The 25,604-nt window shown below is 37.2% G+C and overlaps 1 protein-coding gene and 1 long non-coding RNA gene across 2 annotated transcripts in view; one reads left to right on the top strand and one right to left on the bottom strand.

The window, feature by feature from the left end:
- Positions 1-301: 301 nt before the first annotated feature.
- On the bottom strand, positions 302-9,821 carry LOC111550979. Its single transcript, XR_003306866.2, has 2 exons — positions 9,054-9,821; positions 302-2,773 (listed from the first exon to the last, which is right to left on the bottom strand). It is a non-coding gene; the product is annotated as an uncharacterized LOC111550979 (long non-coding RNA).
- A 13,309-nt stretch (positions 9,822-23,130) lies between these two features.
- ATP6V1G3 (ATPase H+ transporting V1 subunit G3) overlaps positions 23,131-25,604 on the top strand; it is a 59,250-nt gene continuing 56,776 nt past the window's right edge. Inside the window, exons 1-2 of the mRNA XM_031934337.1 lie at positions 23,131-23,557; positions 25,090-25,128. The gene's annotated coding sequence lies outside the window, so the exon portion shown is untranslated. The remainder of the gene's footprint in view (positions 23,558-25,089; positions 25,129-25,604) is intronic.

Genomic DNA, 25,604 nt, shown 5'->3' with positions numbered 1-25,604 from the left:
CCGAGCATCTAGAGTAATCAAAGTGGTAAGATACAGCTGATGTGGATAAATGTAATTATTTCTCCATTCTCGCTTAAGTCTGATTTCTCCTGTTTTGCAACTTACAAATGCTTCCTTTTTCTTCCTCTCTGCTACCAATTCATCTCTATTCTCCCTCAACAAAGAATGTACAGCTTGATAACAGTCTATTTTGTTTTTGTTCTTTCATCTTCTTTATGTCATGACTCTTTCAGCAAACTTTTAATTGATATATTTTCTCTCTCTCTCCCCCTCCCTCCCTCTTCTCTCTCTCTTTTCTTTATTTTGTCCATGCACTCACAATGTGTCTCCTGACTTAAAATTCCAGGGCGGTGGGAAGTGGAGTAGAGATGTGGTGGGGATTGTTCGGACTTAAAGCCTAAGCACTTTTCAGGCTGGGTCCTCTACAACATTTTGTCCAGGTGGTATCTCACCAGCACATAGTGTAGGAAGTGCCACCTTGGCCTATAAGATGTAAAACAGCTAATGGAGGGCTCAAATGTAGCTCTCCACAAACTTCTCTCTTACTTTTGATGTGGGCGGAAATGAGCTCTGCCTAAAATGCTCCACTGGTTTCACCCCTCCTAGCTGGGTGGTGCAACTGCAAAGCAAGTGCTGTGAACCTTGTGAGCGAACATTTGAGAGCCACAGATCCATGACCTGTGGCAATAACTTAGGAAACTATAAAACCAGAGGCATACTGATGCTAACAATATGAACAAGGCCTTTCCTTCATCTCACTACGGAATGCCTTCCTGGCCCACAACTCAAAGGTGCCCTGAGAGCAGCATCTTCAGGAGTGCTGATGCACTTCCTTTGTGATGAGCTAAACAGCCTCTACTCTGCTGCAGAGCAAGAGTGAGACAGGAACATGTGCTCACAGGAAGTCAGTGGTTCCCTTTTTAACAATACCTGCGCCCAGTTCAGCCTTTTATAACTGCCTTTCAGAACTTCTATGTGTTGGACAGAGAAGCTGGGCTCTACTCTCCTTGCCCTTCTGTGGGACTCCTTTCTAGTGGCTGGGTGGAGGGGAGTTTGCTGGGGCAGGAAGCAGCAGAAGGAGTTCCACAGCAAAGGATGAGACTCAGCGCAAGCTCACATCTGTGTGAGCCGAGTTCCGTGCCTAGGTTAGATTTCACCTGTGGTTGTGGTAGGGGAGGGCAGCGGAAGTGTAATTCCTTCCGCATGACAGCGGCTCAGGGTTCATATGTATGTGACATGCATATTAGGGCCAGCAGTTCCTCCTAAACAGGAGAGGTCCTCCCCTCCACAACACACACACATCCTGCCCTTAACTAATATTTACATGCTAACTCTGGATGATTCTTCATTTAAATAAAAAATGAATAATTTGAGGACACCTGAAATGACTTGAAAATGTCTGCTATGCTTAGAGATAAATGAGTGATGACACCATGCGGTTCTTTATCTCCACAATGGTAAGGAAATAATTTAAGAGAGAAAAACAAGGTGAATAGGACCATATCAATGACAAAACTGACCTTATCTTCTTAAGTGTATTATGAAGGAAAGTATATATTTACATCTTGACCACCTGAATTGAGCCCTGAAGGAACTCCATTCTTTAGATCTACCCTTGTGATCCCCACTGATCCCAATAAACAAAATTCTTTGAAGCCTGCTCTTTCATTTGTTTCTTTGGAGCACAAGAACCAGGACTGTGTTGGAAGACAGTGATCCTTAGCCTGATCGTCTGTGTTGATATATTTAAAAGAATGTAAGTAAATCTACACTTTTCAAATAGAAGAGGAAGTATTCACGCAAACGTGTAGTGCCTCCCTGTAGATGGATATGATCAGCTATCTTAGCTGCAAGTTTACAATTGTTGACATACTATAGAGACTATATTCTCAAGAAAGGATCAGAAAAATTCACTAGTAGTGATATAGTGAATGGTAGAACTAAAAGCAAAGATCTAGGATCTAGTCTTTTGTCTGCTGTTAATTAGCTGAATGGTGTTCTACAAATTGTTTGACTTTCTAATCAAATCAGCAAGTCTCAGTTTTGTAATTGCCAAAACAAATGATTTAAACTTCAGAATCTCTAAGGTTCATATATGCTAATATTTAAATATGGAAAACATTATCTTAGTGTAAGGGCCCATTTCCCCTGAATGAAGGGATATAATGCACCAAGACAATAACAGCACAGCCAGGTTCTGGAGCTGTTTACCAGCCAAGGTGAATCCATCGACTTCCTCTGATGCTGTAAGGTGTCTTCTTCTATATCAATGTCCAAAAATACTCAAGGATCCCTCCTCCGTGGTCATTTGCATCAGTTACATAGGTAGTCTGGTTGAAATCAGCACATTAAGGTATGACTTCAATCTCCATTTGAAATCATTTCTCCTCCTAGCAGCTGATGAGGTTTTCCATCCCTCTCTGTTTCTGGGATTCCTGTATCTTTCCTTCTCTCTGCAGCCAGTTTTTGCCTCTCTGCATAGTATTTCAGATCTAGCTCCTGTCACTGGTAAGAGGATTACAATTAAACACGCAACCAAAATCTAGAAGTGTTTTGGTACGAGGTGTCAGAGCACTGCTGCTGGCAGCTTCTACAACAATGGATATGGTGTAGATAATTCTGTCAAAAGATGTATGGTCCTTAACATAGACATTAATGTCCTCAACAGTGCACGTCAGCTGCCTTGCTGTGCATATCAGATTTCAGCAGCAGGGGCAAGTGGGAGTAGTACTGGCACCTTCAGCAAGTTTCGGAATGAGAGATGCCATCGGAGCTGTAAAAAAGAAAGACCAAGGATGGTAAGGGGTGGCATGAGGATGAGTCAAAGGTAGCATATATGAAACTATCTCCTCCCACCTCATAGGTGATACTCAAAACTACTTGACAGAAATGTGAGGAAGGCTAGAGTTCACAAATGGCAGAAGGGATACTGTGAACCTATTCTTGTCTATTGAGAATGGAATAGGAAACATATTTGGCACATATTTTAATAAGATGCTTTTTAAACTCCAACTGTCTGCAAATCACTTATAGCCAATATAAATCATTTATAGTTAGCATCTATACTTTCCACAGTTCCCAGAATGTTCTATGTTATGGTATATGCTCTTGGAATAACACGTCAAATACAATGAAACTCTAAAGTATAAAATATAGGGTATTAATAATCAACTGATTCACATTTATTTAAGCCACAAATTTGCATTGATTGTCTACCCTTTATTATTTCAATGTGATGTTATTATAGTGACAGTATACTAATGATCCAGTAAAAATGTACATCAAAATTAAGAATAATTTAGATAAATTTGGAGAGAGCATGACTCCAAACAATAATAGAAAAATGATGATACCATATTAATAACCACCATTTATTGGTTGCTGTTTTCATAAAACTCCTACATACATTACTTTATTTAAGTGTGAGAATCAATACTAAGTAGTGTCTTATGTCCACTATAGAGCAGGTAGAAGGATTTCAAAACAATGATTGCAAACTTATGACTTTTTTTTCTTTTTGACTCATATTATTGCTGTGGTTCTTTTAATCTGAATTAATTGGTAGCATTCAAAAATAAGAAGAATTTACATAAAAATTGTATTTTTAACTTCCCTTTAAAAACAAGAATATTGTACAATACCAGAGTCCACATTCTCAGCATGACAATAATATGCTGATGTTGAATAATGTGTGTTCCTCTAAACAAGGCACCCAGCTCGTCACTAATATATTTTTTGTTAAAGATTTAATTGATATGTAATACATATATGGAAAAATGCAAAAAAAAAAGATTATTTTTATAAAGTTAACACAAAGTTATTTTTACATTAAGAAATACCCAAATCAAGAAACAGAACATTATTAACACTTCCAAAGCCCTGCTTGTCTTTCTTCCAAATGACTCCCACCACCAAACATCACTATTATCCTGATTCCTTACACTATAGGTTATTTTTTTTACTTTATCTATTTATTTATTTTTATTTGAGACGGAGTGTCGCTCTTTCGCTCAGGCTGGAGTGAAGTGGCACAATCTTGGCTCACTGCAACCTCTGCTCCCTGGGTTCAAGTGATTCTCCTGCCTGCCTCAGTCTCTTGAGTAGCTGGAATTGCAGGCATTTGCCACCATGCCCAGCTAATTTTTTGTATTTTTAGTAGAGACAGGGTTTCGCCATGTTGACCAGGCTGGTCTCAAACGCCTGACCTCAGGTGATCCCCCTGCCTCGGCCTCCAACAACCACAGCCAGCCAACTACCACATCCGGCCATTTTTGCTTGTTTTTGAGCTTTACATAAGTGATACACTATTTCTTTCTTGTGTGTGGCTTCTGTTCCACATCATTTTGTTTGTGAGATTCATTCATGTTGCACTGCATATTTGAAGTTTGTTCATTCTGGTTGTTGTATAGATTCTATTCATGAACATATATCCATTTTATTTATTCATTTGATTTTGCTATACATCTGACTTCTTTCTAATTTAAGACTATTGCAAATAGTGCTGCTGTGAATATTCTGCTGATGAATATCTTTTGGTGAATGTATATACCATTTCTCATAAGAATTCCTAAGAATAGAATTGCTGGGTCATATCATATGCATACATTCAGCTTTAGTTAGACAATGCCAAAAATATTTCCAAAGTGATTATACCAATTTGCACTTCCACCAGTAGTGTGTGATCATTCCAACTGCTCCACTTTCTCGCCACCACTTTCTTCTCTCTACTTTGCCATATGTATTGTTATTCCAATGTGGTGTAATAGTATCACATCATAGTTTTCATCTGTATTTCACTGATTATGAATGAAGTTGAATACTTTTCACAAGTCTATTGGCCATTTAGGTAGCTTATTTTGTGAAGTGCCTGTCAAAGTCTTTTGTTCATTTTCTTTTCTTTTGAGTTTTCCTTCCTTTCCTAATTGATTTGTAGGAATTCTTTACATATTCTAAATACAAGGCTTTGTCAGTCTTGCAAATTATTTTCTCCCACATGTGGGCGTGACTTTTCACCTCTAACATGGTTTCTCATGAACAAAAGTTCTCAATTTTAATGTTATCTAATTTGCCTTTTTAAAATTTGTCCTTCTATGAAGAGTAATTTTTGTGCCCTGTACAGAAAATTGTTGGCCATTTGAAGTTTATGAAGATATTCTGCTATGATTTCTTTTTGAACATTTATTATTTGAGTATTCATATTCAGATACACAATCCATCTGGAATTGATATCTGTCCGTGATGCTGAAGTATGGGTTGGGATACATATTTCCACGTGGTTATCCAGCTGACCCAGCACCATTTACTGAAAACAAAACAAAACAAAACAAAACAAAACAAAAAATCTTCCTCTGGTGAACTGTAGTGGTTCGTTTCTGGATTCTATTCAGCTCTTCAGTTTATCTATTTTTACACCAAGATTCAAAATTACTTTACCTTTATTAATATTCATAATTACTGATTATTATAGGATTTCACTCTCTCATTCTCGCTTTTATATATTGATCTATAAAAATGTAAGCCCCTCAGCATGGTCCCTGAACATCGTCTTGGCTAATCTTGGTCCTTTGCATTTCTTTATACATTTTGGAAACAGCTTGGCAATGTTCTCAAAATATCTCCTGGGATTTTTATTGAGATTGCATTAGATACAGCAATTTAGAAATAATTTATTTATATTACTCGTCTTTCAAACTATTAATATGGTATACACTTCCATTTATTCAGGTATTCTTTCATTTTTCTTGGGAAAGTCTTGTTGCTTTAATTGTAGAAGTCTTACATATTTTTATTAGATGTATTCTTAAATAGTTGATGTTGTTTTTGTTTTTGTTTTTTTTTTTTTTTTTTTGAGACAGAGTCTCACTCTGTCACTCAGGCTGTAGTGCAGTGGCACAATCTTAGCTCACTGCAACCTCTGCCTCTCGAGTTCAAGTGAACTGTGCCTGGCCATAGTTCTGTTTTTGATACTATTATAAATTACATTGTATTTTTATTTTCATTTCCAATTTGTTTGTTCTTGATATAAAGAAATGTAGGCCAGGTGTGGTGGCTTACACCTGTAATCCAAGCACTCTGGGAGGCCGAGGCAAGTGGATCAGGAGTTTGGCTTGATCAACATGGTGAAACCCTGTCTCTACTGAAAATACAAAATTAACTGGGCATGGTGGCACACACCTGTAATCCCAGCTACTTGGGAGGCTGAGGCAGGAGAATCACTTGAATCCAGGAGGCTGAGGTTACAGTGAGCCGAAATTGGGCATTGTACTCCAGCCTGGGCAACAAGAGCAAAACTCTGTCTCAAACAAAACAAAGAAAAAAAAAAAAGGAAAGAAAGAAAGAAAAAAGAAACAAAGAAATGCAATTGGGTTTTGTTTAATGACCACATGCTATTGTCATTCAATGCTGCTAAGATCACTTACAAATATTAGTAATTTGCAGATTCATTTGGATTTTCTATGTACATGGCCATATTTCTGCCATTCTTTGCCTTATGCCTTTTATTTCGTTTTCTTGCATTAGTCTACTAGGATGGGCTTCGAGTACCTTGTTGGGAAGCAGTGATGATACTGGGTAACAACTTCTCAGTCCCATACACAGGCAAAAAGCTTTCAATAATATCACATTTACTACAGGATCTTCTATAGGTTTTTACAGAAGCTCTTTGTCAGATTAAGAAACCGCCTTTCTCTTCCCAACTCTCTAAGGTGTTTTCTTTTTTTGCATCATAAATGTATCTATATTTTCCTGCACCTGAGGAGATTATTATAAGATTTCTCTCTCTCATTCTCTGTCTCTTTTTTTAAATTATGTGGTAAAATTTCATTGATTGTTTTTGAATAGAAAACTTTCCCTTTAATTCTTGGAATAAAGTCTACCTGGTCACAATATATGGTACTAGGTAGGTCTATTATTTCTTTGTATATTTCACTGGTTTTATGTACTCATACTTTGCTTAGTATTTTTGCTTTTTTTTTTTTTTTTTGTAATTTGCTAGAGTAAATTTTTGATAACAAGGTCCTGCTAGGCCAGGCACAGTGGCTCACACCTGCAATCCCAGCATTTTGGGAGGCCAAGACAGGTGGATCACTTGAGGTCAGGAGCTTGAGACCAGTCTGGCCAACATGGTGAAACCCCGTCTCTACCAAAAATACAAAAATTAGCCGAGAATGGTGGCATTCACTTATAATCCCAGATACTCAGGAGGCTGAGGCAGGAGAATTGCTTGAACCCGGGTGGCAGAGGTTCCAGTGAGCCAAGATTGCACCACTGCACTCCAGCCTGGGCGACAGAGCAACACTCTGTCTCAAAAAAAAAAAAAAAAGCAAAAAGTAAAAAGAAAAAGATTATGCTAGCCTCTTAAACTAAACCGGAAGTGTTTCCTTTTTAGAGTTCCCAAGAAAAGTTTATACAAGTGAATGTTACTTCTTACAGTAGAGGAGAAAAAAGTTCTGTTTTTCTCACCCATTTCAAGATTCACAGGTGAAATTTATACATAATCAAGGTTTTATGTGACATGGGATCCTTCAGAAATGAAAACCGAAAGACCCAGGGAAGACCATCTGTTTCTATGCTAAATCTAATCAAAGAAGTGGGTAATTTTATAGAAATATGATTGGACAAAAATGTATGCTCTAATTGGAATAAACTGAGCAAGGCCTGTGTGCTCAGAGTCTTCTTGGCCTATCTGTGCAACATTTCTTTCTTCTTGGCATAGGGCAGGGCATCTGTCACAGGAGGGTCTTATGACCTACTTTCAGGAAAAGTAGGTCACAGACTGTTCTTTCTAGGTTTTATGGCTTGCTTTGGGGGAGAAAGTGGGGCAGGAGGCAAAAGGATGGAAGAAGGTCAGAGAGACCTCACTTCTGAGGCCCTTTTGTTTTCTTGAGCTCAAAGACAGCACGGCAAGGCACGATACTTTGGTGTATGATGTTCTAAACCCCAACATTACAAAAAGCATTTGGACCTGGAGGATTTTTGAGGGGAAAGAAGAGCAAAGATTTTAAATTAAAAAAAATAAATTTGTAAGTAAAAAACTTTTAACTTTCTAAGTCTTCTTGAGGTAGTTTTGATAAACCATGTTTTCAAAAAAGTTATTAATTTAATACAAATTAACAACTTTATTGACACAATGTTATTCTTAATATAATTTTACTAACTCTTCAAAGTTTACAAGATGTGTTACAATACCACTTTTTAAGTCCTTGTATTGGCATTTTATATATTCCATCTTTTTTTGTTTGTTTGTTTTCCTAGAGGTTTATTCAACTGTTCAAATAACAGGGTTCTATGTTTTCTTAATTTTCTCATATAAATTTAATTTATATTTCATTGATTTTTTTATTCCTATCAATATTATTTCCCTTTTTGTACATTACCTTGATTTGATTTGCTATTCTATTTTTAGTTTCTTGAGTTGGAAGCTTTGGTCATTGATTTTTAATGTTCAATATTATCATAAGTTACAACCTTAACTCCTTCATCCCTGAAGCCATTTGGGTTCACAGATCATTTAAATGACCATTAACTGGCCAGGCGCAGTGGCTCACACCTGTAATCCCAGCACTTAGGGAGGCCAAGGCGGGCAATTGGCCTGACATCAGGAATTCGAGATCAGCTTGGCCAACATGGTGAAACCCAATCTCTACTGAAAACACAGAATTAGCTGGGCGTAGTGGTGCGCATCTGTAATCCCAAGTACTCAGGAGGCTGAGGTGGGAGAATCACTTGAACCCAGGAAACAGAGGCTGCAGTGAGCCGAGATCTCACCATTGCAATCTAGCCTAGGCAAGAGGAGCGAAACTCCATCTTGAAACAAATAAAAATAATACAATAAATAAATGACCATTAACTTGTCTAAAATCAGTGTGACATATTTGTAAGTTATACAACGTGAATGATCAAATATTCAAATCCAGGACTGACAACTAAGTCCATGGTCTTTCCTATTCATATAAAGTTGATCATATAAGCCAGGAAGTAGATGGTATCCCCCCACCAAAAAAAGACAAAAAAGAAAGCAAAAGTAAAATAAATGAATCTTGACTAATATCTACTTCTTGTCAAATACAGAGCAGCTTCTGGAGGAAATAGAGAAGGAACAGGAGAACCAAGAGAGTTATGTCTAGAGACTTCCTAATTGTGGAGCCTTAGACAAGTCCTTCCATCTTCCGAGGTCACTGTTTCTTCATCTGTAAAACAAGAAAGATGAGCTTATTATTTCCAAGGTTTTTCTCCACTATAACAGCAGAGTTTCAAAGAAGAAATGATGATTCATAATATTAAATGTTGCAGAGAGGTAAAACAACATAGTTTAAGAAAAGGACAATAAATGTACTAATCAAGTAAGCATCATAATACTAAAAGTGTGATCCCAATTACAGCAGCTTTTAAGATAAAATGGGTTTTATGCCTTTATCAGGTAGACAGGGAAGTCTGTGAGAGGAGACATCTCCAACAGCATTTGAAAGTTGGGAAAAGTCATAGCAGGACTAGGAGGAACCACACATAGGCTTTTGTTAGCCAGATAATGACACTCAGTTTACTGAGTCCTCTTTCTCATAGCTACAGTGCTGTTTTGGTTTGGGCACAGGATAAAAATCAAGAAAGATCATGAATAGAAAAAAAGGACAGATTAATTTAAGTTTTATCATCAAAGACTATGTGGCAAAAGTTAGTATAAAAAAATCTAAAAGAAACAGCATCATATCTAGATAGGGCAAACTTTAATAGACAGATAACAACTCTTGCTTTTCTGAGACCTCTTTCTTAAAGCCACAGTGCTGTGCTGTTTTGGTTTGGGCACAGGATAAAATCAATCAAGAAAGATCATGAATAGAAAAAAAAAAAAAAAAGGACAGATTAGCTTAGGTTTTATCATCAAAAGCTATCTGGCAAAATTTGGTATAAAAAATCTAAAAGAAACAACATCATATCTAGATAAGGCAAGCTTTAATAGGACTGGTAAGTCATTGCACAAAGATGATTAGTGAAACATTTGTGAGAAAATTCTTTTGTTGACCTAGGTCTTTCACCTGTGACACTATGACGGCAATACAAATTATAATTAAGAGCCTTAATTCTCCCTGTTGAAAATATAGGAAAAGATTTCCCTTCTTTTTCTTAGCACATTCACCTCAGAAAATTTGTAACTGTAAGCACTTTCTGTTCTCTTTAAGATGTGTGTGGGGGCCTTTTATCAGCTTCATGACCCAGGGCTGTCCTTCTCAAGAAACTGGGAGCCATTTTTTGACATATACACATAGCATCCCTATCTTCCAGTTTCTGTGGGAGGGTAGGATTCTAACTTCCTCCATGGGCATGTTGCTCCAAGTTGTAAAACTACCTCTTGTCATAGAGATACGATAAGTTTGTTTTATCCCTGGATAAAATCAATCAGTTAACAGAAATGTTGACTTTAATCACCATGGGAAAGTTAGGGTTAATTATGTGTGAGTGTTAAGTCTTCTTACTTGAAGACTTGTTATTGTTTTTATTGAAAACATGTTGGCAATGGGTTATATCTCCTTGGCTATACATATGGGAGTGAGAGTCCTCTCCGCCTTGGTAATCTCTTAGCAGATTTCTTGTAAAGTGCATCACAGTCTGGCTTAATGCTTATCCTCTAGTGCTTAGCTCTACTACCTTTGTGGAGAGAATTTCTGGGTTGGGAGGTGATTTTGGTTTCATTGTATTTTCACACACGTATCAAGGTTGAATCCAGAACTGAACCATCTGAGACTCAAGAACACATTGCAAAATAAAGATGCTCCTGCCTGGCCAGACTCCTCTATGTCTATTCCCAACAAACTAAATAGATCACTTGGCCAGAGGTAGATTGTTCTGGTGAAGGACAAGGAGAAGGGAGAGTCAATCCTACAATCTAGACACTTTAAATCAGAATCCCTTTCTTTGGTTCTCTCTCAGTAACTGTGCAGCTACGTAAGGGTCCTGTCCAAGAGCATGCTCTCACATTGAAGAAATAAAGGCAGATACTGGATTCCACTGTTCAAGAGCTCAGAAATGAAACAGAGATGAAGTTACCTGGAAGCTACTGAAGTATTTCAAGGTCTCTGGCTTATATGAGCCCCTTTCAAAGTGCTAGAAGATATGTAAGTGGGTTTTGTTTTTGTAAAATTTGCAAAAGTAAGATCTTTCTGTATTCCTTTCGATGATGAAGACCAACTAAATCATAAAAGCTTTAGCCCCCTGCTGTGAAAGGTAAAAAAAAAATAGCAAGGGAGCAAGAAAGGGTGGAAGAGTGACACTGAATTTATGCGTGTTCTAAAGACAGGATTTTCATATGAAAGTAGACACTTTCCAAAAATAGCTACTACAATTCTTAGAAAAAATTTTAAATTCCTGCCAAGTAATAGAAACTTCAGTTACCCAAATGACCTAAATTCTTGACATTTAACTAAAAAACCTGTCAGAAAATAGTTCACCAATACATCTGCTTTTCTTCCACATAATTTATTTCACACAATGAAATAGTGCCAGCTAAAAAGAAAATAGCATAATCCTTAAAATGGTAGGTACCATCTTTTGAAAACAGAATGTTTTTGAAATTGGCAAATTTTAAGAATGTAGGAGCGTAAATTATGAAAGTACAATGTGAATATTATTTTGCTTTCACATACTGAAATATTTCAGCAAACATGCATAAATCGTTATTTATATGTAACTTCTTCATTTTATTATTATAAATATGTTAGGGTATGTGGCAGAAGGAAATGACAACCCTTTGTCCAAACATCCTTATTTCTAAAAGTTTCTGAATTAAAATAATAACAACATTCATTAAGTGTAACCCCAAGTGGGTTCCAGTATAGGGATATACAGAAAAAGCGGTCAGTAAAGGTTAATTTAAATGTTTTGTAATGCATGCAAACCTCAAATATGAAAGGGGATGTAAAGGATATCCTCAAGCGTGCTGGAATCCTGAAGGATCCTGGGAATGAGCTCTCTTACTTTGTGAAGGCATAGAGTTTTACTGAGGGTTTTACCTTCAGTAAAGGATGGAAGCATGAGACTGGCAAGGTATACATAGATTTGGGAGTGTGCAGATGTGCACTGGAGGCAGATGACCTGGGCTGGCTTTCTATGGCCCCCCACTCCACTCCCCTTCTGGAGGAGCTAGCTTTTAAAAGATTTACTCTATGAGGCCTATGGGGTTGTTGAAGTTGGCTAGAACTTTAACTTTTATCTTTCCTTCATCCGAATTTCCTGTGAGAGTCCCCTTGCCTTTCACAAAATGAATGTGCTATAGAAGCTGCAAGAACAGTGTAACAAGAATGGAGATCTCATCTGCTTCATTATTTTTTCGAATCCAGTGGATGAGGTGCTTTGGCCTATTCATTTTCTGCCACTTGGAATTCCACATGGACAAAGATGGTAGTTAAATCCTCTGGAGCAAGAGCAGTGTCTGGATGTGATGTGTGTAAGAGGTACAGTGAGGCCAATTCAGGTTAGCTGACAATTCCTCTTGGGCACACGGGTGGTAGGGGAGAGGTACAGGCACCATGGGATCAAAGGGCAAGACCTCAACAAACCATGCATTACACACAGATTCTTATTTTTTATGTTCTTCTGTAAATAATCTTAATGATTTAACAAATTTCAGCATTTGTTGCAATAGAAGTCCTTTCCAACCAGGCTCAAAGGCCCTGAAGCTTCCTCAGTTTTGTTTGTTTGTTTGATAGTTTTGGCTTTTGTTTTTGGTTTTATCTGGACATTGGTTTTTGGTTCTGTCTTTATGATACAGTAACACAGAGCAATTCTCAAGAAGCAGTCCTGTGTTCGGTAATACCTGCTAATTAATTATTAATAAATTACTAATAATATAAAATAGTAATCATTGGATTCTTGTTCAAAAAAAGAAAAGATAAAAATTCTCTCATTATTCACAGTTAATTATCTTAGCAGCTCAAATGTAAATACTACAGACTAATGAATTAGTTGCTTACAATTTATTAGTAAATAAATCAATGCAATTTTTCTTTTTAGAAATGAACACAAATAATGTTTACTTGGGGCATATAAAATATTTCCTTGATCTTTGAGGTATACGATAGAAGCCCTAAAATTTTAAATAGTAGCAGTGTTTTTTAAAAAAGTTATCTAACCATTATAACGGTTTAATTATTGAGATGATCTATTAGATATCAATGTACTTTGATACATAGTAATAGCAAGAATGGCAATAATTTCATCACATTTAAAACAACTATTCCAAATACTCATTTTAAAACATAAACTTTTCTGAAGAATACACTTAATGAATTAAGTTGCCATATTCATCCAGCATCATTTTACATAGGACGCCGCTGAAGCCCATTGTTTATTTTCCCCTGAAGCACGTGGCTATTGGCTAATTATCATGAGATCTAGAAGTTGAATCACATTTCTAGGGTACCATTTCTAAGAAGTAGCTAAAAAATTTATAATTCTTTTTTTTTTTCATTTAATCAGTCTGAATTAGAGTAGCCTATGTCTCTTAATGAAGGATAAGAGCACTTGGTGTAAAGATGGTCACAATTTTGACCCAATGGCAAGTAGAGGCAGCCAATTGTCATAGCTTATTGGTTGTTTCTTCATTTACTGAATAAAGCAATGCATGCTAAAGGGCTTTAAAAACAAAGTTTGTTTGTAAAAATAATATTTTTAAAAGCTCTTCGGCTTTCAAGGCAAATGTTGTCATGTATTTTATACAACATGACATGTATCGATGTGACACATTTGGGGATTTCAAAATATCCTATTAAGTGATGTGCTTTTACCTGTAGAAATCTAAAAGTTGCCAAGTGAATCTCCCATTGGCACAAAGGCTTTATTTACATAGTATAACAGAAGCTGTTATTTGGGACCTTGCTAAATTTGGTGAAAAAAAAATGTGCCCCATTTATTTTATCACTTCCAAATATAGAAGAAAATAAAAATACATAAAGGTAAGAAAATGCCAAAACCATGATGAATCACATAAAGTACATATTTTGAAAACTGTGTCATGTAACCAGTGCTGACCACCTAAGCAGTAGCAACAACAGGGCACTTATATAATTTATAATAAATCCAGCCATATAGCTGAGTTTTACATTTTATAGGATCAAGATCCTCAATTTAGCGCAAGAAAACAGTGCAGGAACCTCAAATCAAAATGATTTTGGATATTTATTTTTGTAAATAATTTTCAATTCAAGCCTTTTGCTTTTCTATACTTAATCTTGTAATATGAAAATGCAGGCAGATAATTAAAAATAAAATAGAAAATAACAAAAATAAACTAATGTTAATATTCACTTATGTTTTTAAGGTAGTATTTATTTTCTTGGGTTTGAATTAAGCATCCTGAAATTGTAGTAGTCTAGGTTTCTTTGAAGCTTTGAGACTTTCAAGTTTAACAATATTACTAACGATATAAAGAGGTTAAAATGTGACTGCTGACATTATAATTAAAACTGCCAGATCTGGTTTACATAGGCTAACTCATTCATTTATGATCTACTGTGATTACTTTGTTTGTATATTGTGGTTGATATTGTAGGGCTTTATGTATTATTCATAACCTTATTATAATTAAACAAATTTTCTGTTTTGGACGACGTATTCTTAACAGGCTATATCTGAGTACGAGTATGTTGGAAATTGTTCTCAACTAATTTCATATTCAAAATCTACAAAATAATTATCTTTGAAAGGCCCATAAAGTTTGAAGCATAATCTTTTGACTCTCAGAATTATTGAGTTTCCTTACGTAGATGGAATGTTTACTTGACATAGTAATAGTTCAATAAATGATAAGCATTGATTATGACATATAGTACTCCTGACATTATATTATGCCAGGATTTCTTAGTCCCTGCTACTACTGACATTTTGGTCAGATAATTCTTTGTTGTAGGGATCTGTACTGGATATTATTAGATACTCAGCACTCCCAACTTCAACTCACTAGATGTCATTAACATCTAGCAACAACCAAACCAAAATTTTCAACAACCAAAAATGTGTCCAGATATTGCCAATGTCCTCTGGGGTTGAAACCCTTGGATATTTTTTAAAATAAGTTAGGAAACCAATAGAAGTGAGCTATATCTTTTACCTTTGATTGGTTTAAAACCACTTTCAATTAACATGGAGTCACCATGGCAGTTTTTCTCTCCTTCTTCCATAGCTATGAAACAGTTACAAGAGAAATGAAGAAAGGTGCGGTGTTATCAGGCGAGAAGGAGATGGAGTAATGCTAAATTGTACCATCTAAACTGTATGGAGAACACATGCATAGGAATTGTTACTAGGTTGTTCTGTGGTCCATCAAAATCTCCATCTCTGACACATACAAATGCAGAAATTGGTAGCTTTTCAAGTAAGAAAGAATAGGCTTTGTATACTCCAAAGTGATTTTCAATGAAACAGAACATTTACATTTGTCCTTGCTATTTTCCCGGAGTGTGCCATGACAGAATCCTCACCCGGGGTGAACCTCCCACCGATGCCTCATCACACTGGCCCGCCTGTTGTCATTTTTGATGTGGCCTTGTAGAGTCCTGCTCAGAGCTGACTTAGCTCTGGGCTGCTCCTTACAGAAAATGTTAACAAGCACAGGCATTGAGGAAACAGCTCTCCTGCAGGGATTTTGACCTGAGGCCACAGATTCAGGAGTGAGTTTATAGCTTCATAGCATGTTTTTAATTTAGTCACCTCAAAGATTTGTATTTCTCAGACTTGCAAACTGCCCACCCCTCCTCCCATCCCTTGAGGGTCCCCCACCCCCATTCCCAACCTCAGAGGAAGTTTCTCTTGTAAAGAACAGAGAGTCCAGTTAGGTAACTAATGAGCTACATACACTGCTTGATAGACAGCTTTTTCCCTCTTCAAAAGGCAGCTCATAGGGGTGCTTTGTGTTTGTGCACTACCAAAGTCACCACAAATCACCCCTTATGCAGCCACCTCCACCAAATTATTTTCTATTTATCAGACTTGATCACTAAGAGTAGCTTTTAATCTGAATTCTGACAATTGAAATTTTAGCTACCTCTGAAAATGAAAATAATCACTCATAGAATTAACTTTTTACACAGAAATTTCACATTCTGACGACTTAAAGTGGCAGGTTTTATACAATCTAAGTTTTCTCATTATTGACAGTTTTGTGTCTGGTAATTCTTTGTTGTGAGGTATGTCCTAGGCTTTGCAGGATGTTCAGCAATACCTCTTTCATTTACCCACTAGATGCCAGGAGCAGCCCCCTCCTTTCCCCCACAGTTTTGACAACCAAAAATGTCTCCAGACATTGACAGATACCCCCTGGGGGTAAAATCGCCCCTGATTGAGAACCACTGATCTAATAGGGCACAGAGTAAGTATCTGTCATTTGACTATGTGCTAGAATTTTAAGACTGTTACACATTTACTACTACAAACACTTATAGTTACAGATGACCCTTTTCCCCCCAAAAGGAAAACCCTTAAGAATTTAATTTTCAAAAAACTTTTTTACCAAATATCTTGAAAAACCCATTTATTAGAAAGCCATAGTTTTTCATTTTTTTGTGAGGGGTTTAAGTAATAAGTGTACATTTCCATAGTCAAGAGAAATATGACAATTCTCGCTGGCAGTTACATATCGGTTTCATGTGGACTTCCCAACTTCCTCGGATCAGGTCCATAACCTCCGTATTGCAGAGTCTTCAGGGGAAAGCTGGGCCATGAGATAAGTTGAACCTGTTGTTAATCATGCATCTGTGATTGAATAATAGGGAACCAAGTGACTTAAGATTTTTCACTAAGAAGATATTATCAAAGCAGCAAGTGACAAATTTTACCAAATAACATTATTAAAAATTAATTTAATTAATGTAGTTTTTATATCACTAGTACATGAAGTACATTTGTTATTAATATTTTTAATTTTAATTTTGTAAAATGGCTCGATATCTATGCAACTGTGTAGTTTCTTGCTTACCTCAAGTAAGGAATTAAAATAGAACATTATCTATTGCACTTTACAAGCATTATCTTTGATACATAAACTTTAAATAAAGGCTATTTGCTATAATCCATAAGAAAAACTCTGGTGAAGAGCAAAGAAGTCGTATGTAACAAGTGGAATAATTACAAAAATGAAAAAATAAAGAAGCACAAAAAATAGTGACACTGTAAAATGCGTGACATTTTACACTTAATAGCTTTGCAGTTTAGAGGACACTTTTGTTATTACATAATAATGTATAAAAATTACATAATGAGACCTCAGTGAACAAAAGGCAAATAAATAATTTTTACTTATTCTTACTGTTACTAGAAGCAGGAATGGGGTATGGAGTGTGAATTTTGTCATGCAATAGGTAGAATACAGTACGATGAAGGGCTTCTCAGTAATTTTGGAGAGATATTCCAGGTAACTCAGAAATACATGCTGATCTATGTAAAAATATTTCCTGCTGTGTGACTTAAAAAGAAAGGCAAGCTTGCTTGCAGGCATTATGTAACTGGCAACCGCAATTGGAGATATGTTATTGCCTGGATCTATGAGGTGCCAAACACGGATAGAAACAGCAGAACTCTAATGTAGAGTTCAAGGTTAATTAAGACATTGTACTTTAAATGACCAACCTTGCAGTAAGTGTGGAGAAGGGATTATCTCCAATTAGTGCATCAATTTTGAGGTAAGTTACCATCCACATGGATTATTTTGGCTTAGCATGGGTTATAGATCACAAAAGATGAAAAAGGAAATGTCAAAAGAAGAGCATCATACAGGGTCAGGAACAACAACAAAAATCCATTAGTTGCTTCTGACTAAAAGTCCTGTTAATAGTCTAGTGAGAATAAACGAAAACTAATACAAAAACATCGTTAATATTTTATATTACTTCTAGATCATATTTATGTCTTTATACTTAGATATATCTGTAGAGTAAACCAGATATATTATTTCATATAATGGTTTCTTTTTTCCTCACTAGATATTTTATTAGCCTTATGTAGTCAAATGTTAAAAGAATAGCCTTCAAGTATCATTTCAAATTGGTGAAATGGGGGATCCAACTAATATTTTAGACAAAATTTTAATGCTTAATGCAGGAGGATCCTATAAAATTACAGAATTGATAATAGTTGGTTAGGTATTTACATATTTATATACATTATCTCAGTATTTACATGGCTTTAATCATTATTATTTTACCTTCTTGTGTAGATGATCACATTATCCAATTGTATATCAAAGGGGCCTTTGGTAAAAGTGAGGAACTTGTTTAAAGAGTTCCTATTATAAATCTTACAGAAACTATAATAATAATTACAATTCTATCATTTATTTTTACATGTAATACACACACCTGCTCACCTATGCATGCACACACTTACACACACATACATACATATAAATAACAGGCACTGTCCTATTTTCCTATTTGCTATATGTATGATGTTAGCAAAACAGTTACAGTCCCTTTACTCAAGTAGTTCTCAGTGGGGTGTGGTCCGCCCTAAGGAGTTTAGGAGTTGCACAATGGGAAGATTATCAAAAGTTTTAAGCAAGGAGTTATAAAATCTAACTTACATTTTTATTCCTTTTTTTTTGCTTTTTTTTTTAAAGTAATCTGACTTACATTTTTAAAAGATTTCCTTTAAAAAACTTTGCATAACATGATGCATGTACTATAGAGATCCAAAAATTGATGTAAGGATATCAGCTAGGGCACTAGTGCATAGTCAAAATGAAAATTAATGATGCTTGATGCTTGGAAAAAAGAATGGAAAGAAAGAGATGGAGAAAAATCAACAGGATCCAGATATAGTTTTGAGGTAAGATTGACATGACTTGAGGCTTTGAATTTGAAGATGGTGTTGAGGGTGAGGGTGAAATTTGAAGGTGGAAAGGTCCAAAATCAGAAACCTGTTTGCACAGAAATTAAAAGTTTCATGACAAATTCATACAGAAATCAAAAGAAAATATCAAAACTGGAAGGACTTCTTGATAAACTGGATGACATAATATTTTGAATTTTGAATTAAAGTATAGTTTTGATAATGAGGCTGGGTAATGAAGTGAATTCATGGGCTGACCTACTAAACTACTTTTGAATCATTTACCATTGAGTGGGAGGAATATGGAAGTCATAGTTGACTAAATTATCTAATGGGGGTTCCCTAACTCCTCTCTCTTTTCACAACATATTTTGAAAAAGTCAGGTACTTCCTTTTTCAACTTCCCTTATAGCTAAGGACTGCCAGGTAGACTTGTTATTGCCAATAAGAAGTGAATGAAAGCATGCTTCTGCTGCATGTGTTCCTAGAAAGACGTTTCTTACCTGAAAAAAGAAGAGTCAGATATACTACCTCTTGTCTCCCTCTCTCCTCACTCCCTCCCTTATCCTGTTCTCTCTATTATTTCCCTTGCTCTACCATGGATGTCTCTTTACTTTCACCTCATGTCCTCTGACATGTGAGTCATGAGCCACAACTTGGTTTAATAATGTGATTTGGCTGTCTCTACTCATGCCTGAATAGTCTTGTCATCATAGTTGCTTGGACCAATAAAATGGGAATGCAAGTGAGGTGTCATTTCTGGGTAGTAGTGTTAAGAAGTCCTATAAATCACTAAATATTAACCCATAATTCTGAAAAATCAAAACTAAAATATCCTACTCCAGACATCTTGTTAAGAAGGCAATAAATATTGATGTGGTTTGGCTCTCGCGCCACCCAAATCTCATGTTGAATTGTAATTCCCAAAGTTGGGGGAAGAAATGCGTGGGATGTGATTGACTCACAGGGGTTGGATTTCCCCCATGCTGTTCTCATGATAACAAGTGAGTTCTCACAAGATCTGATGGTTTAAAGGTATGTGGCACTTCCACTTTTGCTCACTCTCTCTCTCCTGCTGGCATGTGAATAAAGTGTTTGCTTCCCCTTCCCCTTCTGCCATGACTGTAAGTTTCTCGAGGCTTCCCAGTCATGCTTCCTGTCAAGCCTGAAGAACTATGAGTCAATTAAACTTCTTTTCTTCATAAATTACCCAGTCTCAGGTAGTTCTTTATAGCAGTGTGAGAACAGACTAAAAATGAAAATTGGTAACAGAAGGGTGGGGTATTGCTATAAAGATACCTGAAAATGTGGAAATGACTTTGGAACTGGGTAATAGGCAGAAGCTGGAAGAGTTTTGAAAGCTCAGAAGAAGATAGGAATATGTGGGAAGAAGGTTTAGAACTTCCTAGAGACTTGTTGAATGATTTTGACCAAAATGTCAACAGTAATATGGACAATGAAGTTCAAGCTGAGGTGGTCTGAAATGGAAATGAAGAACATACTCGGAACTGGAGTAAAGGTCACTCTTGCTATCCTTTAAGCAAACAGACTGGTGTCATTTACCTCTGAACTAGAGATCTGTGGAACTTTGAACTTGAGAGAGATGTTTTAGAATATCTGGTGGGAGAAATTTCTGAGCAGCAAAGTGTTCCAAAATATGACCTGGCTGTTTCTAAAATGTTTGCTCATATGTGTGAACATAGAGATTTTCTGAATCTTGAACTTATATTTAAAAGAGAAGCAGAGCATAGAAATTTAGAAAACTGGCCATGTGGTAGAAAAGAAAAACCCATCTTTTGGGAAAATGTCAAGCCAGCTGCAGATATTTGTATAAGTAAAGAGGAGTCAAATGTTAATAGCAAAGAGAATGGGAAAAATGTCTCAGGGCATTTCAGAAACCTTCTCAGCAGCCCCTCCTATTACAGGCCCATGGCTAGGAGGACAAAAATGGTTTTGTGGGCCAGGTCCAGGCTCATTGCTTCAGAGGATGCAAGCCGCAAGTGGTGTTTGGCCTACAGTTGTGCAGAAGGCAAGAATTGAAGTTTGAGAACCTCCTCCTAGATTTCAGAGGATGTATGGAAACACCTGGGTATCCAGGCAGAAGTCTGATGCAGTGGAGGAGCCTTGACAGAGAATCTCTACTAGGGCAGTGATGAGGGGAAATGTGGGGTTGGAGCCCATATGGAGTCCATTCTCACACAGCTGTAAAATTAAGGGAGGAGACCACCCTTCATATTGTCTTATGCTCAATTTCTGCATCCAAAGAAAGAAAAAGTAAAAACTAAAAGGCAGAAATGAAATCCACAAGCAGACAGCCCGTCGCCACACCCTGGGCCTGGTAGATAAAGATCGACCCCTGACCTAAGCAGTTATGCTATCTATAGATTACACATTGTATGGAAAACCACTGCAAAAATCCTATTTTGTTTTGTTCCGATCTAATTATCTGCTCATGCAGCCCCCAGTCATGTAACCCCTGCTTGCTCAACTGATAACAACCCTCTCACACGCACCCCCTTAGAGTTGTGAGACCTTAAAGGGGTCAGGAATTGCTTACTCAGGGAGCTTGGCTCTTGAGACAGGAGTCTTGCAGATGCCCCCGGCTGAATAAACCCCTTCCTTCTTTAACTTGGTGTCTCAGGAGTTTTGTCTGCGGCTCATCCTGCTACAAAATACTACCTGAGACTGGGTAGTCAATAAAGAAAAGGAACTTACACAGTTCTTCAGGCTTAATAGGAAGCATGACTGGGAGACCTTAGGCAACTTACAATTATGGTGGAGGGTAAAAGTGAAGCAAATACCTTCTTCACATGGTGGCAGGAGAGAGACAGAGTGAAGGGAGATGTTTCACACACTTTAAGCCATCAGATCTTGTGAGAACTGACTAACTATCATGAGAACAGCATGAGGGAAATCTAACCCCATGATACAATCACTTCCCACCAGGTCCCTCCCGCAACGTTGGGAATTAGAATTCAACATGAGATTTGGGGGTGGGACACAGAGCAAAACCACTTCATTCCTCCCCTGGCTGCTTCCCCATCTGATGTCCTTCTCACAATTCAAAACACAATCATGCCTTCCTAACAGTCCCTGAAAGTCTAAACTAATTCCAGCATTAACTCAAAAGTCCAAGTCAAAGTGTAATCTGAGACAAGGCAAGTCCCTTCTGCTTATGAGCCCACAAAATCAAAAACAAGCTAGTTACTTCCAAGATATAATGAAGGTAGTGGGCATTGGGCAAATGCTCCCATTCCAAATGTGAGAAATTGGCCAAAACAAAGGGGCTACAAGCCCCATGCAAGCTTAAAATCCAAGAATGCAGTCATTAAATCTTAAAGCTCTAAAATAATCTCCTTTAACTCCATGTCTCACATCCAGACCATGCTGATGCAAGGGGTAGACTCCCAAGGCTTTGAGCAGCTCTGCCCCTGTGGATCTGCAGGGTACAGCCCCCATGGCTGCTTTCATGGCCTAAAGTTGAGTGCCTGTGGCTTTTTCAGGCACACAGTGCAAGTTGTCAGTTGCTCTACCATTTTGGGATTTGGAGAACCGTGGCCCTCTTCTCACAGCTCCACTAGGCAGCACCCCAGTGGGGACTCTGTGTGTGGGCTCCAACAAAAATATTAACTGCACATAGTGGTAAAACACCTATAGTTCCAGCTCCTTGGGAGGCTGAAGCAGGAGGATTGCTTGAATCTTGCAGGTCAAGGCTGCAGTAAGCCACGATCAGGTCACTGCACTCCAGCCTAGGTAACAGAGCAAGACCCTGTTTCAAAAAACAAAATTGTGGGTGGAGGACATGAATGGAAACATATTTCAATTGACGGCAGTTGGCTTGGTACTATTCAAGGTTTCAGTATCCACTGGGGGTCTTGGAATGTATCTTCTGTGGATAAAGGGACACTACTGTGTTACAATGCCTATCAAAAGCCTAGCAAAGAGAAAGGGCTCAATAAATATTAACCACTCCACCTCTGGAACAATAGCCATAGAAATTTTACTGTGAGAGAGTAGATAGATACTTAGTTAACTGTTTTCAAGTACAGTTTCTTGTAGAAAAAAAAGTATACAATCAAATAAAATGTCCGTTGTTGCAATATCCTGAAATAATTTGAAAAATTTAGAATCTACTTAGTTTTAAGTTCTTTGAGGTCAGGAGTGAAACCTAAACATAAGGAGGCTATAAAGTACTAGACATTTTGTGTCCTTTGTAATTAGCATTTGAATAAATACCAGGGGAAACAGGAAGTGAGCATAGAATGCTTCTAGATGCACATTCTAGATACTGTAGGGAGGCTCTGCTATCTGTCTCTGTAAGTGTGTTCTGTTACAATGCAGCTAAGTCTCACCATGGGTTCTCCCATCCCTAGAGTGCTCTCTTAATCTTTCTTCCTGGCCTTGGATCATTAGATCTGCAGTTGTTACAGCCCCAGATATCGGCAGCTGTGTTTCTAACCACGGCCTAATAACCCAACCATGAACTTTGACCACCACCATCTGGTTTAACGATGTGGCTTTGTTGTTCTCTAACAAGCCTGAATAGTTCCACCATCACACTTGCTTGGCCCAATGAAATGTGAGCGCAAGTGATGTGTGACTTCTGGGTGGCAGAGTTAAAAGCCCGAGTATGATTCACCAAGCTACCTTTTCCCTGCCATATGATCCTGGGGGCAGATGGATAGCTGATCTCTGAGTGACTACAGTGAGCAAAGAAAGAAAGACTCCTGCCCAACCATGTGGACAGGTAGTACAAGCAAGAAATTAACTTTTATTCTATTAAGTCTCTGAGATGTTGCTTGTTGTTTTCCACTGTACAACCTACTTTTCTTGACAAAAACCCTCATTAAAACAGGGCCTGAGCTCCTCTCCACTATTTAAAGAACTCGGGGATCTATATCAGGACTAGCCATCCTGGAGATGTTCAGTGAAGATTATCTAATTGAACACAAAATGTCCAATAACAAAATATGGTTTTTTTGAAGGCCCAATAGAATGGGTCATGTTTTAGTCTCATTTTATAATTTATTAAGGTCAATGGCAGCAAAGAAAGTAGTATTTTTTAAGATGTTTAAACTAGAGTGTTAAAGTAGGGGAGAAGTTCTTAATCTATTCTCTTCACCCTTGTGTAAGAGAAGCTATCATTTAAAACCCTGGCTCATTTCATACTTCAATCCTACTGGCTTTTCTTTTTTCCTCTGAGACAGAATCAGGCTCGAGTGCAGTGGCATGACTTCTTGGGTTCCAACGATTCGCCTGCCTCAACCTACTGAGTAGCTGGGATTACAGGTGCATATCACCACCCCTGGCTAATTTTTGTTTTTTAGTAGAGATGAGGTTTCACCATGCTGGCCAGGGTGTTCTCAAACTTTTGACCTCCACTGATCTGCCCACCTCAGCCTCCCAAAGTGCCGGGATTACTGGCATGAGCCACCACACCTGGCCCCTACTGACTTAAAAAATATGAAGTTGTATGGTTGAAAAGTAACAGATTTTTCTTCTATTTTCTTCCTTTTCTCACTTTTCAGTCAAATAATTGTAATGTTCCCTTTGTAAGGTTGGGAAGAAGGACAATCAAGTGGGTAGCTAGTTTCTTGCACCTCTGTGGAAGAGCTGAACTTTCTCTGTGAAGAGCTTCACCTCAGGGCCCTTAGCACTGGGAACAGAGTGGCACATTTATACCAAGCACCCACTTCCACTTTCTCTCTAACACTTGAAAACTTTCACAGTACTTTTTCACTAAGGCTACTTGCAAGTCTGAAAAACAAAGACATTGCTTCATTTAGAAGTTATATCACCTGTGGATTATTTAAACTTCCCTAAGTAACATCTAGATGATTTAGTAAGAAATGTGTTGTGTAGCATACAGTCAACTCAGATACAAAGAATGTAATGGCTTTAGTGAGCCAACTGTACTTGTAAAATTAAAATTTAACCAACATGTTGAATCAGGCACATAAAGTATTGACTAAATTCACTTGCTTCTTTATAGACATTACTTTTGAGGTTCCTCTTTAGTGTTTAAATAAATAAAGTAAAAAGCACAAACAGGAAAATAGGCTTTATAATTAATTATTTTATTTTGAAGTTTTGTTCTTATTACTCTCAAGAAGAGGTGAAGTATCTTTAACTGGGTGAAAAGCAGATTGTCTTTACCAAACTGTATATTTGGGTGTTTATGAATTCCCAGTACCTTTTGGGGGTACATATATAGTGTGCTAACATTTGAAAGTAAATAAAGAAAGAAATTCTGAATATAAGTCTGGTTTCTTACTTTAGGTTATGATCAAGACAAGGTGATTTGTTCCTGGACACAAGGTGAGCCCATATGCCACTAGGTTACCCCTCACCTTGCTAGATGGAGCTGCAGATTTATGAGGACAAACCTTATGGGAACATCCTCTATCATTCTTCAGATGATAAGGCATTGGCTCCCATATTGAGCTTTAACAATCCAGTGAGTGAAAAATGAAACACAGGGAGTATCTCTGGATTTAAAAACAGACACATAAGAAAAGTAAAATTATCATTCAACCTCGGGGTAATGGATGAAGGCACATCATGAATCTTAATCTTATAAATTTAATTTAATAAATGAAATGCCTCTAAGATTTGAGGCTTTGTGGGATAATAAGAAACAATCACTGAAGACCTGCACTTTGAATAATCCAACATCAATTTTTGCTTTTTATCTTACTCAATCTCTCAGCAACATTAGATATGGTTGACCCCTTACTATTTCTTGAAGGATTTTCTGTGCTTGGCTCCCATGATGCCATACTTTCCTGATTTTT

Source organism: Piliocolobus tephrosceles, chromosome 1 (assembly GCF_002776525.5).
Source record: "Piliocolobus tephrosceles isolate RC106 chromosome 1, ASM277652v3, whole genome shotgun sequence".
Taxonomy (NCBI): Eukaryota; Metazoa; Chordata; class Mammalia; order Primates; family Cercopithecidae; genus Piliocolobus; species Piliocolobus tephrosceles.
Note: the sequence above shows the minus strand (reverse complement) of the source record. Positions and strands in the feature narration are given on the sequence as shown.